General features: G+C 41.0%; 1 protein-coding gene across 1 annotated transcript in view; it reads right to left on the bottom strand.

Moving 5' to 3' along the window:
• The window catches only part of LOC109969485 (voltage-dependent T-type calcium channel subunit alpha-1I-like), a 167129-nt gene extending 153514 nt beyond the window's left edge, over nt 1-13615 (bottom strand). The window contains exon 1 of the mRNA XM_020616404.1: nt 12497-13615. The gene's annotated coding sequence lies outside the window, so the exon portion shown is untranslated. The remainder of the gene's footprint in view (nt 1-12496) is intronic.
• Between the last annotated feature and the right edge of the window lie 545 nt (nt 13616-14160).

The following is a 14160-nucleotide window of genomic DNA, read 5'->3' as shown; positions in this document are numbered from 1 at the left end:
AGCCACAACAAACCAGCCTGACTCACAATTCAGCTGTGTGATGTCATATCACACATTTATCAGACACTTGAACAATACCAGGCATTTACAATAGGAAATGAATATAGACTGTTTCACAGACATTAGCTTGGCCAACTGCAAATTAACTTTTAAACCTGCTTTTCTGCAGCACACAGTGTCTGATTATTTATTGCTATGGATGGACGCAGTATAATTTCCAGGTCAGACTGCTCAATCCTCTAAAAACCGTAATGTACAACACTCTAGTGAAAAATAAGTAATAACTGTGTGCTGACTTATTAGTGCAACAGCTCCACGTTCCAAAAAGATCCCTTTCTAGACTGAGCACTTATTTTTAACAAACGTATCAAACCATGCCGGCAGCATGAGGCTGCACTAAGGGACAATGGTACTTTGGGCTAAATGCTAACATCATATTAGCATGCTAACATTTACTCATTAGCACAAAACACAAAGTACAACTGAAACTAATGAGGGAGAACTGGACAAACTGATATTTGACCTGATGATACTGTATATGAATATTATTTCAGTGTATTCTAAGAGGAACCTAATAATATGAACCAGATTTCACACCAAACCATCTAATAGTCACAGAGACCTATCTCTCAAAACCACAAATCTGAAGCTAGAGGAAAAGTCCGATCACTAAAATCATTCTCTGGAGACCATGTACAGTATGTCTTTTTAAAATCATAAGGAAAGCCATCCAGAAGTTGTTGACATTTTTCAGTCTGGACCAAAGTGGCAGACAGAAAAACTAACCGAAAGGCCATCCAATATAACCAGACCTGGGGCCATGGCACTAGCATGACTAGCATGGTATTAATATGCTGGGTCCGGATTAGAATTAAGAATAATATTTTTATACAGAACATACTGGGTAATTTAACTGTTTCCATTACACCAATAAAATGTAGCACAAATATTTTTATTTTTTGTTCATATCATTACAAAATGCAGAATTCTGCAGAAGTAAATTGCAGAAAGCTAAAATGGAAACAACATGAAAATAAGAATAATGGAAAATACTAATTTTGTTATGTTAAGCTTCAAGAGACAACTTAATGAGACAGATCCTGATTCCCAGACAGGATAAAAAAAAAATCCTGTACTCCTGAGCTAATTATTATCCATCACAATCACCAAACCAAGTGATAAACTACTCTGTCTCGCTCTCACACACACATATACACATGCCAAAAAAAAAAAAAAAAAATCTCTGAAGACATTTTATCACTTCTTACAATGATTCAGGATGTCCTGAGCATGTACCGTCACTTATCTAATGCAACATAACATTTTTTCTATGGCCTTAAAATGTCAACACAGACACATAATCAGCCTTCCAGGCTTCTTCTTTTCATCAGTGTCTTCTTCAGCTGATGTTATACATCCTGCTGTATCACCAGAGCAATTACTTATATCCCATAAGTACTACATCACATCATTATGATCCTCAACTAATGTACTGTAACGTGTCAGTGACACTTAGGAAAAAGGAGCAGGATTCAAATTTCATGAGCGGAGGGACATCATTTCCTGATGAAACGGCTGACATGCTTGCACTTTAATTGGTGGCTGGGGGCTTCACTGCCGATATACGGTCTTGAAGGATAAAATGAAGATAACTAGGATATAGCCATACTGTAAGCATCTAGTGGATATTTTTGTCGGTCATTACAATGAAATGACTGCATGTCTGTGTGCTGCATTACTTACAATTTCTGGCACCTGTAATTTGTGAACCTGGACACACACAGACAGAGTCCACAATCAATCAAATCTATCAGCAAAATAGAGTGAGGGCTGACATTTACAGCCCTGCAGCTCTCAGTTTTGTGTGTGCATGTGTTTGTATTCAAGTTTGTGTGTGTGTGTGTGCGTCCTCTGCCACTATGATGCAGAAAGTGACCACAGTAATCACGCTTTCATAGGAGGAGAAGAGAAATGATAAAAAACGTGAATAGTCATTCATTTCTAGTGTTTTTGACAGATCTCTACTGTCAATAAAAACACACTTGTGTCCCTCTGAGTGGCACAGTACATGTTGATAGTGACGCAAAAAAAAATGAAAAAAATTGTTGCCAAGCTTTTGCTCGTGACTAACATCCAAAACGTAGGAGATGAACAAAGATGATAAGATGGTTAGGGGTGGATTTATTTCGTGATCTTAGCAGTGATACTTCTGATGAGCATGTCAGTAATGCTACTGGTGAACGTGATGACGGCAACAACAAAAGTACGTGTGGTGATGAGGATGAAGTTGCTGATGAAAACGTCGTTTTTCACCAGGATGTCAAAGCACAATGACCCTGAAGGTGTTAAAAGTGATAATGGAAAGAAGGAACGCAACATGTGGCGCCTCTTCTTACATGTGACTGTCAATACAATACAGACAGATGAGAAAAGGGGGTTGTGAGAGGTGTGAGGAGGAGGGGAGCACTGTGGAGGGAGAGTATAACAAGCTTCCAGCCAAAAGCGACTTGGCTTTGCGCTCCCCTCCTCTTTTGGTGCCTCTCTCATCTGCAAACACACGGGAACACAAACGAACATGACATTAATCAATATTAATCCTCTTAATTTATAAGCAGAAAACACTGGAGAGAAAGAGTAGAGGAAGTGTGAGTGTGTCCACACACTGTATATACAGCATGACTGATCATAAATTAGGATCCGATCTGATATTTCATTGCAATACGTGGCTCCGTATTCACCAGTTCAGTCACTGCTGTTGATGTAAGAGCAGATGATCAGAGATGATCAGAGAACATGTACGCTCATCTCCATCAACACTGTGTGCTGTGAGTGGAAAATGAAATGATTTGCTCCAATTTGCTCATGCTTGGTTTGTTGACTTTCAGATTGCATTTCTTTTTTTTTAAACGGAGGAGTAATATGGCCTGATTCCATAGGAAATCAGCTTTTTCTTTCATTGATGTAGAATTATCAAAACCATTTCTGTTTTAGGTATAAACCCTATGAAATATCTTTACTCTGATAAAATACTAACGTGCAGTAGCACAACTGCTCTCTGTTTGTAAAACTGCCTCTGCATTAGATTCTTTAATATGAATTAGGGCTGGGCCACGTGGCCAAAAATATTATCACGATGTATTTTTTCATATTGCTCGATATTCGATAATTCTCTGTGCCATGAATGAAGAAGGAGACACATTCAACATGTCTGTGAAGGCAGCAAGCATGCATCCAGTGTGTTATGGTCAGTTCTACAGAATGTAATATTTAGCATTCCTTTAAATTTGGGTTTCATGGTGAATATTCAGTTTTGGATTTAATCGGAGATCATTTACAAGGTTTATGATGATTCTAAACACATTCTTTTTAATCAATAAATTGACACTCTCCGCAGTCAAAATGATCAAATGTTTATGCTTACGTCATGTAAGGCTCTGCTGTGTGTAGACACTAGTGGCAACAACATGTAAAGATTCATTTTGCATAAAGCTGAGCTGTCCTGCACCTCTACACTGGGAGTCAGCTACTTTTATTAGCTTTTAAATCTCAGTTTTTCCACCAGTCTAACTAGCATCATATCTTTCACTATGAAATATAAAATTGCACTGGCTGTGTCCGTACTTCTGTTTGAGTTTTTATTATGTTGGGTAATGAGTGACAATGAGTGGAAAGGCCGACAGGAACCACGGCTGCTGGGGTTTGACTTAACATTACAAGTCTTAATGTTAACAAGCTCTGGTGCTGCACTTTGGGAACATTCTCTTTCTGTGTACTGGGAAAGTAACATGAGGGAAATGTTTGTTGCTTCCTGACCTCGCCAGCGCAGGTTGCTGCATATTTTACACTGGATATCGCTTTGTTGTTTATCCAGCTTTAAAATTCCGATCCATTTCCAATAGCAATGCTGTGTGTCTGCTCTGATCCACACTTTCATCATCCTTTTGTGTAGCATCCCCATTTACTGATTGAAAATTTCACATTTATTTACCATCATTAGAGATTTTTATCCTAATAATTGTTATTGTTTTATCAATGCTGCCCTCGTGTGAATGGATGAGAATATATAAAAACAGCACAGAGCTGAAAGCTGTTTTACAGAGATAACTAGTATCACCCAATCAAATGTCTCGTCTCAAGTGTCCCTTACTGATAATAAACTGCTGACTCCATAAAACTCTGGCCTTTGTCCTGGTGGCTCAGTGGGCAAAATGAAACATAAGCCCCCACCCTTCAATTACCAGTGGACCTTTCTGAAGTCGCTTGATATTTGCATGTGTGAGGAGTCTATAATGTAATGTAGACGTGCACATCCATTATCAGAGAGAGATCATTTGGAATCTCAGGCAGTGTAGATGAACCATGTTTTAAGTGTTTGGTTTGTCGACCGAGAACTTAAGTCTTTTGCTGCCCTGTAAAAATGACCATAATGTGCAACAGCTGTTGCCGTCAGTCATTCTATATGAATACTTTCTTTTTCAAGTCATTGCAGAAATCTTTTCTACTTATCATTTGAGGAATTAAATGTCACCACAAGCAAGATAATAACAGTTTCCCAGAAGCAAAATTACTCTACTAGAGTATTACTCTGCATATACCTCATAGTGCTAAATGACCTGTTAATCATGCAATCAACCACACAGAACATCATGAGACAATAATGCTAAGGAAGTGCCACGCTGACTCCAGAAGGCCACACATTTTATGGCAGGGGTGATGTTTGTTCACATCACTGAGCAGCGAGCACACTCAGGTTGAATTGCAGGATGTGGTGCAAATCAAAATGACTTAGTGACAGTAGAGCAGGTCTGGGATGGCCTCCCTCACTGGCGTCAGCCCTGACAGGTGACCACCAGCTGCCTTGGGACCACATGCAGTACGTGTGTGTGTGTGTGTCAGACAGAGCAAGAAGGGATAGATATTTGTGAGTGTATCTGTGTGTGAGAGACTTGTATTCAATCTAGAAATACCAGATGATGGAATTAATGTATCACAACATTGCATGCACTAAGCCCTAACAAAATTATGGCAGCACAATCTGAGAAGTCAAAAAGCACCATACACTTTGTTTTTATCTTCCTGAAACAAAGGAAGGGTTTTTAGTGAGTTTAGATTTATGGTACATTGTTTAAGGATAACAACAGACAATGAATCACCCTGCTCATGGTTAATGACCGTCAGTGTGTCAGTCCTGGATCAGCTTGCTCGTCTGTGCCATAGACGTGTCACGTCAGAGAAACACACCACTGCACCTGATGACACGTTTTTTAGTCACCAAACCCCAGACCCGAGCGTGATGAGCTAGCAGAATGTAAACAAAGCTGAGAGCTTGCACAAGATCTCACGCACATGCGGTTGACTCTGACACGTGATAACTGTAGGAAACTGGCCACTTGGAGAATCTGGGGCAACACGGTTGGGTCTGGGCTTTCCTAATGAAAAAACGTGTCACCCAGTGCAGCGGTGTGTTTCTGGAGATCTATCACACAGACTAACAAGCTGATCCAGGACTGACAGCTGACAGACATTAACCATGAGTAGAAGCACATCACATCTCTGTATGGGGACAGCAGAAAATACTATTAATATAGAAAATGACTGGCCTAACCCTTTAGGAACAAAGAAGGTATGGAAAGAAATGAAAATAGTGGACTGGGATAAGTGGGAGGTTTTGTGTCAAGGCAGTGAAGCTAATCATTAATATGAGGGGCAGTCGCGAGGGTGGATGTTTCTGGGACAACAGAACATGCTAAGGTGCCTTCGGGGGTGTTGTGGTCCAAATTTAACACTCGTATCCTCTAAAATCCAGGTTTTCTGAGGGGCATTCAGTCCAAGTACCTTGACAATAAACTCCTGTGTTGTGTTGGCTGCTGTACGGCATAGCTGAAAGAAATTCTTCATATTAAGTGCAACATGAGAGCAAAGCAGTATCTTGATTAGAACTTCTGAGCATTGCAAATATCTAATGTGAAGTCAAAAATTTGTTTTGGGAAATAAACTGAGAGTTTAGATGAGACTTGTGTCTGTACGGGAAATACTGGCAACCCCCAACAGCCAGTTAGCTTAGCTTAACAAAAAGATACAGATAAATTCGCTCTCTCCAAAAGTAACGAATTGCTTTTAAAGCTCAGTAAACATTATAGCTAGTTTGTTTAATCAGTGCCAAACTAAAGTATAGAAGCTACATCTTGTGGTATTTTAAAAGAACCACTGCAAAGGTTATTACTGATATTTTCCCCTCAGGCTAATATAGTCAAAATCAAATCAAATTTAAGAACTGTATTTTAATATTAAATATAGAGAACATTTAGAGTTACGCATGCAGATGGTGATGTTAAGGTCAAAGATTTAATCGCATTATTATGCATTAAAAAAAAGAAATGACAGGTGGTGACTCAGGTGAGAGAAGCAGACATGGGCCTGAGAGATGACTAATTCAAATCTCTCTACTTCACAAAAAACCAGGATAAATAGGGTCACAAAATGCTGACGTTTTTATAATGTACTAAGGCAAATCCTGACAATGATTTATTATGTAAACATTTCAGTATGCTAGTTGGTTGCACAGTAATATAAGATGCGTGGGAAAAAATCTCAAGTCTGAATTCATCTGAACTTTAACCTTCATTTCCAACAACACATTTCATTTACATAGTGAACAGGCTAAAGAACAACTATTACTGTTCTAAAAGATGCACAATAGTCCCTGACATGACAAGCATTTAAAATGCACACCCATCCAGTTACCATGAACCTGCACCCTCACATGCTGTACGACATACAATCATCTATAACAGGGATGTTGGGTGATGGCGCAACTGTAGCTTGTCAGCAAAGATGAGCTACAGACAGGTGTGTGTACAGTCTGTTGGTGTGTATCTACTGTTGCACCTGAGCAGACTGAGTGAAAGTACCTGAATTAAATGTGATACTATGAGTAAAACAAAAAACAAATCCAAATATTAAGTGATACAAAACTCAGATGCCCACACAAACACTTTTCTCTTTGGGGTCCAAGTGCAAAATCACAAATGGCTACAGAAAAATGTGGGTGCATTCACACAGATGTATCCCACTCAGAATAAACCTGGTTCTTATCTAAGGCGTCAGTCTTGTGTTAATATTTGAGGCTGTACTTTCTTTATTAGCTTTCCAGTTAAGTGTTTGTCTATTCCTCTTTGCCAGCCTTTGACTGCTGTTCAGCTTTGCAAACATCTGTTGGCACACGTTGTTATAATTGTTAATGCAGTGCCCCATGCTTCATTAAATATTTACAGTTTTTAATGATGAATGAGTTTGTGTATTTTATTCATTCAGCCTTTGAACAGTTTGTTAAAACACTGGCGTCCATTGTTCTACTCCTTCTACAGCTATAATGTACTAAAATTGCCATTCAAATTAATGTGACTCACCTGAGCAGCTGCAGACACACACACACACACACACACACACACTTTTGGCCACAATTCCATTTAAAACAATAGCAGGACACGTGGGTGAGTCAACAGCCGTGCCTGCTGCTAGCATTCAGTGACTCACGTTTCTAGGAAGAGGGAGAAAGCCTGAAGTCCAGACCACCTGATTTATTACACACATCACTGAAGGACACTGATCAAAAGTATCTCACCGTCGCTTCAAACGATTCAGCTAAATTCTGAGAACATCAATGACATGAAAGACAAACTGGAAACTCTTGAACAACCTTTTTGTGACTTAGCTACATGTATGTACCGTCAGACTTGCTTCCAAACATTTGTTATTTGCAATTTCTGCTTCTCCTTTTTCTGTCTCGCCTGTGTCTTACTCTCTCTGCTGGTGTTCGTCCCTCCACCCATCACATTTCCCTCTTTCTTTGTTCTCTATCACAAAATATCGACAGTCACAGCTACTGAACCTCTTCTCTGCTCTCTCTCTACCTCCCTCTCTCTGTCTGTCTCACGCTGCCTCTCACTTCCTCCGGCCTTCACAGGAGGCTCTCAAGGCACAGTATGTGGGTGACCTCACCACACAGTTGTCAGGCATAAACCGATCGTTTCACCTAACTGAATAATACCAGCATTCACTGCAGACCCACTCTAATCCTGCTCTCTGTCCCTCTCTATGCACTCCCTCCAGCACAATGTCATTTTCATCCCTTCTATCGCTTCTTTCTGCCACCAACATCTCCCTCGATCTCTACACATCCTCATCTCCTCATTTCTATGTTGTTCCCTGCTTTGCATCGTCCTCCCCACGTCTCTTTTCCCCCTGATCTTCTACTTGTTTTCTCATTCTTTGACTTTTTTTTAACTATCATCCTATCTCATATTCTCTAAACACACCTTTTCACTCTATTTGTGCCACCCCCTGTTACTTTCAGGTCATTGTGAGCTGCTGCTGCTATAAAAGAATTATAAATGACCTCTCTCTCCCCCCCTACAGGGAACCATAATACAAGATCTCACACCAGCCAGACCTAACATTCAATTGTGTGTGCTTTTATGTGTATGCATGCATTAAAAAAAACTATGTATGCAGAGTTTTTTCATTCTCTTCAGTAAATAAAACAACCTGCAAATACGCCTTGAGCCCAGTCTATAAAAGGCAGGTCACCATCACTGGTCCTCGTATTCCTTCTAATGATTTCTGCATTGCTCACTGCGGTGTTTGCTCTCTTAACAGCAGCAGCGAATTTAAGGTCCTGTCCTTTAGACTGCCAAAGATTCTGAACCTACAAAAACAGCTGAGAAAGTCTCAATGACACAAGCTCACCCTGTACAACTCAATGTGTATAAAATGACCCTGACATCTCCAGAACTATGTCGACTTTGTGGCTGGTGTTGTCCGGCTTAGCTCACGTAAATGCATAGTTAATATTGCCACCTCTATTGATTATCATGATATGCTCCTAGGAGATACAGCCAAAGCCAAAAATATTGGCACCCCTGCCAGAAAATTCTCGTCATCAAATATTCTTTGGTTTTCTCATGTTTATTTCTATTGTTTACATTGGAACAACACAAAAAGGCCCAATCTGACCCATTCCATAATGAACTGTAAAAACAGACTGGCCAGAATTATTGCCACCCTCAGCTTTATATTTGGTAGCATGCCCTTCGGACAAAATAACTGAAATCAATCACTTCCTGTAACCATCAGTGAGTTTCTTCTACCGCTCTACTGGAATTCCAGACCACTCTTCTTTTCCCAGCTGCTGTTCTCCACAGGTGCTCTATGGGATTTAGATCTGGACTCCTTGCTGGTGACCCCAGAACTCTCCAGTACATTGTCTGAAACCATTTCTGGTCCTAACGGAGACCCATCTTTCTAACACTGGCCCTACACTGCACCCCAGAATTCATTGGTGTCTTCAGATGTCATAATATCAGACACGCTGTCAAGATATCCAGAGCCCGAAGCGGCAAATCAACCCCAAAACATCAGTGAACCTCCACCATGTTTGACTGTAGGGACCATATTCTTTATTTTGAAGGTATCATGTCGTTTTCTGGGAACAGCAGAATGATGTGCTCGAACAAAAAACTCTGTTTTAGTCTCATCTGTCCACAGGACATTCTCCCAGAAGGATTGTGGCTTCATCAGATGAGTTTTGGCAAACTCCAGTCTGGCTTTTTTATGTCTGTATCAGCAGTGGGTCCCTCTGTGTCTCCTATCATAGCGCCCCTTGTCATTCAGATGGCGATGGAAAGTGTGAGCTGATACTGTTGCACCCTGTTCCTGCAGGTCAGTTTGGAAGTTGATCAAGGTTCTTTAGCCACCATTCGAACAATCATTCGCTGCAATCTGTCATCTATGTTTCTCTTTCGTTCATGTCCAGGGAGATTAGCTACAGCGCCATGGGCTGTAAACGTCTTGACAGTGTTGCACACAGTGGACACAGGAACAGTCAGATCTCTGGGAATGGGCTCGTAGCCTTGAGATTGTCCAGGCCTTTCAAATCCTCAGACAATTCTTTGCTCTGCTTTCTTTTCCCCATGCTCAGCACGGTTCACACACCACAAAGGTTGAGTCGACTTTTTTCTATTTTAACTGGGTGCAAGTGTGATTTCTATATCACCAGCACCTGTTGGTTGCTACAGGTGAGTCTCATTACAAGTTAAAGGAGCATCACGTGCTTCACATACAACAATTTCTGATGTTTCTGAAAAGGTGTCAATAATTCTGAGCAGTCCATTTTTGGAGTTCTGTGTGGAATGGATCAGATTTGTCTTTTTTATGTTGTTGTAGTGCAGACAAAAGAAATAAAGATGGGGATACCTGACAGAAATGCAGGGGTGCCAATGTTTTTAGCCATGACTGAATGTTGGCATAAAGCAAAGTCATGTTACACTGGAAGGAAACTGCAGACTGTCACCACTGCGCCTTTTAGGAACATTATCTCGTCATACGCAACTTTGTTTGGTTGATTGATAAATAACAGCATGTCAAGTATTCATTTGCACTAACCCCCTCGCCAGCTGTCGTGAGCTCCACTGGTGATGGCACAGCCTTTCCTACAGTTTCTCTCACTGCACTACTGTTGAAATGGGCTCCACATGCACATAAATATCTGCTTTCTAACGTGTATTTATGTCCATTTTGACCATGGTTAAGCACAGCTGAGTCCTTTCTGAATTAGGTGAAATCTGTGGAATGGCCATGAATAAACGTAGAAACAAACTTCTTCACAGAGATGCAGATGCGGCAGGAAAAAACACATACATTCTCAACTATAATCCAGACACAAGAGCGGGTTTTCCTTGGGTTCCAAAACCACAATCTGCAAAAAATACTCCAGCTATGAAATCTGTAAACTCTTCCAAATTAACAACGAGCACAGCTTGAGAAATAAACAGGAGCATAACAAACAAACTTAGACGTGATTATAGACCTATGATATCCCTCCGCCACAGCCCAGCCAGGAACTACAACCCTGGAACACAAAAGAGGAAACTTTGTCTTTAATATACAGTAGACTTTGATAGAAACCGACTCGAATTAGCCCATTGGGATAGCTGAAGCTTCACCTGAGTCTCAGGCGAACTTTAGAGGGCATTTTACACAGAACAAGGGCCGTGTATTGGCCCTCAGTTTTGCAGTGTAGATGTGGAAGCCTTCACTGTCAGTGTGGAGAGTACGAAAAGTCACAATGAGGTCTATATTCTCATGACAATATTGTTTTAAAACAGACTTCAACAATCTCCAACCTATCCTTTAACTGTGCTTTAAATCAGAGAATAAAGCATGTTTGTTCTTAGGGCCAGAGTTGACTGTAGCCAAGCTCCTCTCACTGCGGTCATTTCGTTTCTGTGACCTTAAGAACGACCTCAGATGGGGTAGGAATTCTACCATTAACAAAAATATTTATCTTCGTTTGCCAGACTGGAAATCTGTTGCTCTCAGCACAAGGACCGCATGTGTGTGTGCGTGTGTGTGCAATGCAGTAGTATTACAATATGTTGTAGACATTAAGATGGCAGTTGTATGCGGAGTCACTTAGGATGGGTGCACCAGGAAAGTAAGCTTACATTCTGAGAAAAATTAGGAGTAATCACTAAAATTAGTCTGTCATGGTGATAAATATACTATAATATTTGGGGGGAACTAAGTAAAGACAGTGCTCTGCATATGTGTGCATGGATTAAAAATGCAGTTAAAGAATTGTACTGGGATCTTCAGTGTCTGTTTTGGCGCAAAATATGCTAATGTGGATTATTTGGCACAAATGTCTTTTTTTTTTGGTGGGTGTGGTAGAGGCGGGGAGGGTAACTGTACTGTGATCATTGTCTGTCTGATCATGTTTGCAGCACCACTGTCTTATTAACTGGGCACATCTCTAAAAATATTTGAAAATATGGAGGATTAAATGTCAACCTGTACGACAGTGAGGCATCTAACATTAGATTTTGTCTGTGCTGATCCTTGGCTACCTCTGGTAGTGTGATTCTTCTTAAACCCAGAAGACATCATATAGGAGGCCACCCCCAACAACTTTGTGTGCATCAGAGCGTGTGACATAATACTGTTCTGCACCATGGACAGCGTAATTTGAAAAGAAAATGTATTTTACTGTAAATTCTGTTTTGTTTACAAACCAAACCAGGAAAAGAAGAAGAGAAAAAGAAATAACTGGATGAATCCAATCTTCATTAGAGTCTATTTAATTTTGAAAATGTTCAAGGTGAAATGGAGAAGCGTTGCAAATTTTTTTTTTCAAGTGCTCAAATAATTGTTCTCAATCTAAAAATCTAAAACATTCACCAATCTATAACTGGATATCTGCCTGGACATTCAGTATTCCCAATTATTTAAGACTATGTTTGCTCTCTAAATGTAAAAACGAGCAGACAAGCTCACTTGTCGGATCAATGGGACTACAGCTCTAATGAACAAGCAACGCCTCTATCTCATCCGTGCGCTTTTTTCAGCTTTTTCTAAAACCCATGTATCACAGCCCAAGATTAGGCTGCCCCACATCAACATAGCTTAATCATATGAAGTAAAAATAGGCCAAACTTACCTTGACAGGCATTAAAAAAGGTGTGTCCAGGATTTACTGAACAAAACAGCCAATGTTTCGCCTTCTCTGACACACCTGGCCAGTGAACACCACGGAAAATCAGTGGCCTCTGGCCATTTATGTTATTGGTGCACACGGAGGCATTTCGGTGAGGAAAAAGCCAGAACGTTGTTGCGATGCTGCGGTGCAAAGCCCGGTTCCCTGATGGAAAATTGGGTAATACGTTGCAGCCTTGGCGAATCTGTGTGGTGCGCACTGATCGTTGCTGGACTCACATTTCCACAGAAAGCCAAAAAGAAAATCAGACGGCAGTCCTCAGTGCTCCTTACTGGATAAGTTTTTGGGAACCATTTCGAGCCACAAAATGACAAAGATAATCAATATTTGAGTTCCACTTTAAGACCTATGCGCTAAGGAATTTTGGAACACTTTTTTAAAAGCCACGCTCACGTTGCCCGAGCACACTGCAAAAATCCGGCGAAGCAGAAGAAAATAATTCTCCGACTTAGCGCATTTTAACAACACACCAATCTTCTCATTTGCCCCATTTGCCACAAAAATTGGCACCAAAACATTTCACCTCTTCTCAGACTATTCCGACACGCAAGCTCAATTCCCAAGCTTTATATCCAAAGGGCGAGTCTGTTCTCATATCCAGTTGCAATAGCTAACCTGCAGGCTATTGAAACACCAACAACAAAAATCTATAAGATTTTCGGATTCACTTCATTGTGCGCCCAGACATCCTCCCGGTGGAATACGGGATGGAGGGGTGCGTCTGTCAAACCAGCCTCTTAATACAACCAAAATATCCCACGAAGGTTTATCCAAGGATCGCTTCGGATAAATGGGCAAAAAACACAAAGTTATTCCCACACTCCGGCGCGTTTAAACCTCGTGTGGTTCAAATCTCTGCAAAGAGTTGTGAGTGCCACAGAGAGCCAGAAAGAGAAAGAGATCACATTTAGGCAAATGGGCATCACGGGCTCCTGAATGAAGAGTAATATGGTGATTAGGGGCAGGTAAAAGGAGCGCAACCACCTGGTTGTTCCCCAGCTGAAAGTGCACATGATGGTAAATCACTCCCTAAATTGAAGTGAGTTGAACTGAACCGAGTATTATAATGCATAAAGAGAGGAGAAAAGGGGGCTGGATCCCTTCGCTTCCAAACGCGTGCGTCTGAGGGGAAAACGTTATGGTGGATTTAATATTTAGAGGCACTCTTATGCCCCTGTAACCAGTTCACACCAGCAGTGTCATTTGAGACACAGAAGTAGCGCGCACACACTCGGACTCCCACTCAAATAGACCCAACACTCACAGCTGTGGACAATCAAGCGAACCCACATCACAGTGTGAACGCGAAAAGCTCAGGCATGAGCAACTTCCATTCAAAGACCTTCGGGGCGGCTGGAGGTGAACTGGGACGATGTGCGATGGCGATCATGTTGTTAAGTGGGTGGCGATACCTTGGCATGTCATAAGATAACACTACATATTGTGTTAGCTCTGCACAGCAGCAGCATGTGGAGTCAACTGTGCTGCAGATCCCAGTGATACGACAGAGATCGCGGCATAAAGGAAGAGCGAGATAGGGAATCGCCTCAAGATGGTTTAATGTAGAATATAGACACAAACACACACTCACACACACACGCACAGAG

This window comes from Monopterus albus, unplaced genomic scaffold, assembly GCF_001952655.1.
Source record: "Monopterus albus unplaced genomic scaffold, M_albus_1.0 scaffold174.1, whole genome shotgun sequence".
Taxonomy (NCBI): Eukaryota; Metazoa; Chordata; class Actinopteri; order Synbranchiformes; family Synbranchidae; genus Monopterus; species Monopterus albus.
This window is presented reverse-complemented; position numbering and strand designations above follow the sequence as displayed.